The following is a 6,000-nucleotide window of genomic DNA, read 5'->3' as shown; positions in this document are numbered from 1 at the left end:
ATGTGTTTGGCCTAGTATGGTTCTCAATCAGAGGCAGGTGTCGTTCGTTGTCTCTGATTGAGAATCATACTTAGGTAGCCTGTTTTCCCCATTTTAGTGGTGGATGATTAAGTTTTCTATTTAGGTTGTTTCCCTGACAGAACTGTGCGCTTTCGTTTCCTCCGTTTATCATTTTGTTTGAGTGTTTTTTGTGCATATTAAATATGAACAATTTCCACGCTGCGCTTTGGTCTCATTCCAATGACGATCGTTACAGTTTTCCCTGAGTAATTAAAGAACAATAAAAAATAAAAGTTAGTCTCCATCAATATTTTTTAAATAAATTATAATAATTTTCAGTACTGCTGCCTGAGGCACAAAAGACATTGAAACTAATGTTTACATGCTGAAGTCATAATGACATGCACTGGTGCCGGGTGGTAAAGACGTACACAGCCTTTATCTAGCTCAGTCTCTGATGTCTGTGATGGACCCTGTACCACCAACCATCAATTACTCAAAGACAGATGAGGGAAAGGGAAGAATAATGATTCATATCTAAAAGATGGTCACATTTGTAGCACAATGTTGCCATTATAGTGTTCAGCGTTTGACTCCCGGAGAGATAGATAATTACTCTAGACTGCACGGTGCAAAGACATGTGCAAATAGCCTGTTTAGTCGCCTCTCCTGCTTTTGTTCTCTGTCATCGTAGCCTCGCTAATTCAAATAAGGGGCGTTTGAAGTTATCAACGCTTCTCGGATTAAGATCAAATAGCTAATATCCCATCACTGAAGGCACCGGAAAAATACCTTTCGAAAGTGAAAGAGAGGGGAAGAGACAGAAAGTGTGTGATGGAAATAGAGGGCAAGGGAAGAGAGGGGGAGAGAGGAGGGACAGAGAGAGAGGGGTGGGGCAGAAAGAAAGAGGAGTAGGGGGTGGAGAGAGAAGGGACAGAGAGGGGGGGCAGAAAGAAAGAGGAGAAGGGGGTGGAGAGAGAAGGGACAGAGATAGGGGGGGCAGAAAGAAAGAGAAGTAGGGGGTGGAGAGAGAAGGGACAGAGAGAGGGGGGGGGCAGAAAGAAAAAGGGTGGAGAGAGAGAGAGAGAGAGAGAGAATTTAAACTCTTGGTATTCACTACAATGTAAAACACCCTTAAACAAATGTTGATAATGTATAAATAAACTGTTCATTGTTGGCATTAACCCAATGAGTCCCACCGTAACGCCGGCGCTCTTTGGACTTCTAACCCCTTTTAAATATTGTGTGTTTGAGCTACAGACTTATGGGATGGACCATTGGATGAATCTATTACCTGATTAACGAGGGCTGAGCTAAAACGGTGTTTAAGAGACAACGGTGGATACCGTAGAGTCTGAATGAGCTAAAACGGTGTTTAAGAGACAACGGTGGATACCGAAGGGGTCCTGGGCCGGGTCTTTTTACAAAAACCTTTGTAGAGTCTGAATGGTTTAAGCTAAAAACTATTACATAAAAGCTATCTATGAAAAGCTGACTCTCACGCACATGTAACATGTTTTGCTCTGAAGCTCACAAACTACACAAGAGTTGTTAGAAGGTAAGGAGGTCTTCTACATAGAAGATCATAGGAAATCCCAGGACATAGTGTCTAAAATACTATAATAAACTCACATAGCTGCTGTCACAAACTACAAACTCCACACAGTTGTCATTGACTTGTTGGATATTAATTTCCCACTGAGAAAACAATTGATGTACATAAAGCAATTATATCAATTCATTTCTATTTTTTTTTATTATTATTTTTTACATTTGGCAATAGTACTAACATGTATGAATGCAACCATCTGTGTAAAATTGCTTTGTGTTGTACTTGTCCTGAAAACAATGGTAAAACATGTCATTATAAGTCTAAATATAAGTGCTGGACATGCATATGAAGAAAAGTCAGATAACTGATAACCTGATTTCTGCTGGAGTCTCGGGACTGATAGTTTTAAAGGGATAATCTTTTTTCATCTCCTTATCAGTTTTTAATAATGCATAGTCATTACAAAAGCTGCCTGTGGGTGCCTGTATCTGCATTTCCAAAAACAACCCTATATGTTTCCAGGCTATGTTGAGTGTGTACTAATGTGTGGAGGTACACATTAAAATGCCACAGTGCCTTGCAAAAGTATTCACTCCCTTGGCGTGAATACTTTTAATTTAACAACCTGTAATTTAAATATATTTTTATTTGGATTCCATGTAATGCACATACACCAAATAGTCCAAATTGGTGAAGTGAAATATTTTTAAAAACTTGTTTCAAAAAATATTTAAAAAACAAAAAAAGGAAAAGTGGTGTGTGCATACAGTATGTATTCACCCCCTTTGCTATGAAGCCCCTAAATTACCTTCAGAAGTAACATAATTATTTAAATAAAGCCCACCTGTGTGCAATCCAAGTGTCACATGATCTGTCAAATGATCTCAGTATATATATACACCTGTTCTGAAAGGCGCCATATTATTCAACACCACTAAGCAAGGGGCACCACCAAGCAAGCGGCACCTTGAAGACCAAGGAGCTCTCCAAACAGGTCAGGGACAAAGTTGTGGAATGTACAGATCAGGATTGGGTTGTAGAAAAATATCAGAAACTTTGAACATCCCACAGAGCACCATTAAATCCATTATTAAAAAATAGAAAGAATATGGCACTACAACAAACCTGCCAAGAGAGGGCCGCTCACCAAAAACTCATGGACCATGCTACGAGGGCATTAATCAAAGAGGCAACAAAGAGACCAAATATAACCCTAAAGGAGCTGCAAAGCTCCACAGTGGAGATTGGAGTATGTGTCCATAGGACCACTTTAAGCCGTATACTCCACAGAGCTGGGCTATACGGAAGAGTGGCCATTGCTTAAATAAAGAAATAAGCAAACACGTTTGATGTTCGCCAAAAGGCATGTGGGACACTCCCCAAATATATGGACGAAGTTACTCCTGGCAGATGAGAGTAAAATTGAGCTATGTCTGGCACAAACCCAACACCTTTCATCACCCCAAGAACACCATCCCCACAGTGAAGCATGGTGGTGGCAGCATAATGTTGTGGGGAATGTTTTTCATCGGCAGGGACTGGGAAACTGGTCAGAATTGAAGGAATGATGGATGGCACTAAATACAGGGAAATTATTGAGGGAAACCTGTTTCAGTCTTCCAGAGGTTTGAGACTGGGATGGAGGTTCACCTTCCAGCAGGACAATGACCATAAGCATACTGATGAAGCAAAACTCGGGTGGTTTATGGGGAAACATTTAAATGTCTTGGAATGGCCTAGTCAAAGCCCAGACCTCAATCCAATTGAGAATCTGTGGTATGACTTAAAGATTGCTGTACACCAGCAGGAACCCATTCAACTTGAAGGAGCTGGAACAGTTTTGCCTTGAAGAATGGGCAAAAATCCCAGTGGCTAGATGTGCCAAGCTTTTTGAGACATATCCCAAGAGACTTGCAGCTGTAATTGCTGAAAAGGTGGCTCTAAAAAGTATTGACTTTGGGCTGGTGAATAGTTATGCACGCTTAAGTTTTCAGTTTTTTTGTCTTATTTCTTTTTCGTTTCACAATAAATATATTTTGCATCTTCAAAGTTGGAATAGGAAAAATTCCAAAGGGGGAAATATTTTTTGCCAGCCACTGTATCTAATTGGACCAGAGAAACCCTGAGTTTAAGCTATTGCTGTGTCAACATTTCATTTTTTGTCTATGAGTGGAATGAATTTGATATGTTCTCTGAACTTTTTGATGAGAGTCATATTGTCATTGATTGCCCCAGGTTGGTTAGCACATGATTTTCTACCTTGCTGTTCATTGTAGGCTGCTGTTTATGGGTAAAACCCATATTAAAGTACAGATGTAGGATCTTAATATGAGCCAGTTTTCTACAGCAGAAATATAACATTATTGTGTAGGTTATGATATAGGATCTTAATTTGAGCCAGTTTTCGAAACAGCAGAAATATAATCTTATTGTGTAGATTAATTGAAATTTTTGTAGGAGTTGATGCATTTTTCGTTAGGCAACATTTTTTCTAAATTTCAAAACTTATATAAATAACAAGTTTTACATTTCCTGCATTCCAGAAAAGTTCTCCTGTAACAGGGTGATCGAATTAAGACCCCACATCTGTATTAGCCTCATGAAAGTATTGGTCAGAAACATACTGTACTGTATTGCATCCATTCTGAGGGACATCCATTTTGAGATAGTCAGTAACCCTGGATTTAAATACTATTTGAAATCAAATTGTTGGGCTTAATTGAGCTTGTCTGGTGCAGTGGAACTATTAGAGTAATTGCAAAGGTGTAAACCCATCCATCTTGCACTGCTGGTAGGCTAAATCAAACAATATATGTAATTGAAAGCTTTCAAATATACCATTTGAAAGGGAACACTTTAAAGTTTGTGGAACCATGAAATGAATGTAGGTGAATATAACACATTAGATCTGGTAAAAGTTGATACAAAGAAAAAACATGCTTTTTGCATTTTTTTTAATCTCTGAAATGCAAGAGAAAGGCCATAATATATTATTCCAGCCCAGGCGCAATTTAGATTTTGGCCACTGGATGGCAGCAGTGTATGTGCAATGTTTTAGACTGAGCCAATGAACCATTGCATTTCTGCTCAAAATGTTGTATCAAGACTGCCCAAATGTGCCTAATTGGTTTATTAATACATGTTCAAGTTCATAACTGTGCGCTCTCCTCAAACAATAGCATGGTATTATTTCACCGTAATAGTTACTGTAAATTGGACAGTGCAGTTAGATGAACAAGAATTTAAGATTTTTGCCAATATCAGATATTGTCAATGTCCTGGGAAATGTTCTTGTGACTTACAACCTCTTGCTAATCGCATTAGCCTACTTTAGCTCAACCATCCCGCGGGGGACGCACCGATCCTGTAGATGCCAGATCTGCTGATCGTATTAGAATGTTGAACGCATGAATAACCCAGATGGGGAATGGTAATACCGTATTCTGAATGAACACTTATTTTGAGCATATAAAATTTGGGGATACATTACAGAATTATTAACTGCCAATCAGTCGCAGCTTTTGTTATTCAGAAGTGGGCAATAATTAAATGGCCTCCATTGAACCTAAACCACCTGTTTTAAATAATTTGGAATGTATATTAGTTCTATTCTGGAAAGAGTACAAATTGAAAAAAAACATGCATAGTGTCACGCCCTGGTCGAAGTATTTTGTGTTTTTCTTCATTTATTTGGTCAGGCCAGGGTGTGGCATGGGTTTTTTGTATGTGGTGTGTTTTGTATTGGGATTGTAGCTTAGTGGGGTGTTCTAGATAAGTCTATGGCTGTCTGAAGTGGTTCTCAATCAGAGGCAGGTGTTTATCGTTATCTCTGATTGGGAACCATATTTAGGCAGCCATATTCTTTGAGTGTTTCGTGGGTGATTGTCCTTATGTCCTTAGTGTCCTTTTTGTACTTATGTCTGTGTGTATTAGTTTGCACCAGTATTAGGCTGTTTCGGTTTTCGTTACGTTCTTTGTGTTTAGTGTGTTGTTTATTAAACATGGATCGTAATCTACAAGCCGCATTTTGGTCCGACTCCTTCACACCTAGAAAACCGTAACAGAATCACCCACACAACAGGACCAAGCGGCGTGACAACAGGCAGCAGCAGCAGGAGATACGAAATAAGGATTTCTGGACTTGGGAGGAAATCCTAGACGGAGAAGGACCCTGGCAAAGCCTGGAGAATATCGCCGCTCCAAGGAAGAACTGGAGGCGGCGAAAGCGGAGAGGCGCTGGAATGAGGAGGCAGCACGGCGGCGTGGAAGGAAGCCTGAGAGTCAGCCCCAAAAATTTATTGGGGGGGACTCAGGGAGAGTGTGGCAGAGTCAGGAGTCAGACCTGAGCCAACTCTCCCTGTTTATCGTGAGGAGCCAAGGAGGAGACCAGAACCAGAGCCGGTGTTGGAGGTGAGCGAAGCAGAGACTGTGAAGGAATTAATGGGGAA

The sequence above is a fragment of the Oncorhynchus masou genome, chromosome 4 (genome assembly GCF_036934945.1).
Source record: "Oncorhynchus masou masou isolate Uvic2021 chromosome 4, UVic_Omas_1.1, whole genome shotgun sequence".
NCBI lineage: Eukaryota > Metazoa > Chordata > Actinopteri > Salmoniformes > Salmonidae > Oncorhynchus > Oncorhynchus masou.
The sequence above is the reverse complement of the archived record's forward strand: the minus strand, read 5'-3'. Positions refer to the sequence as shown.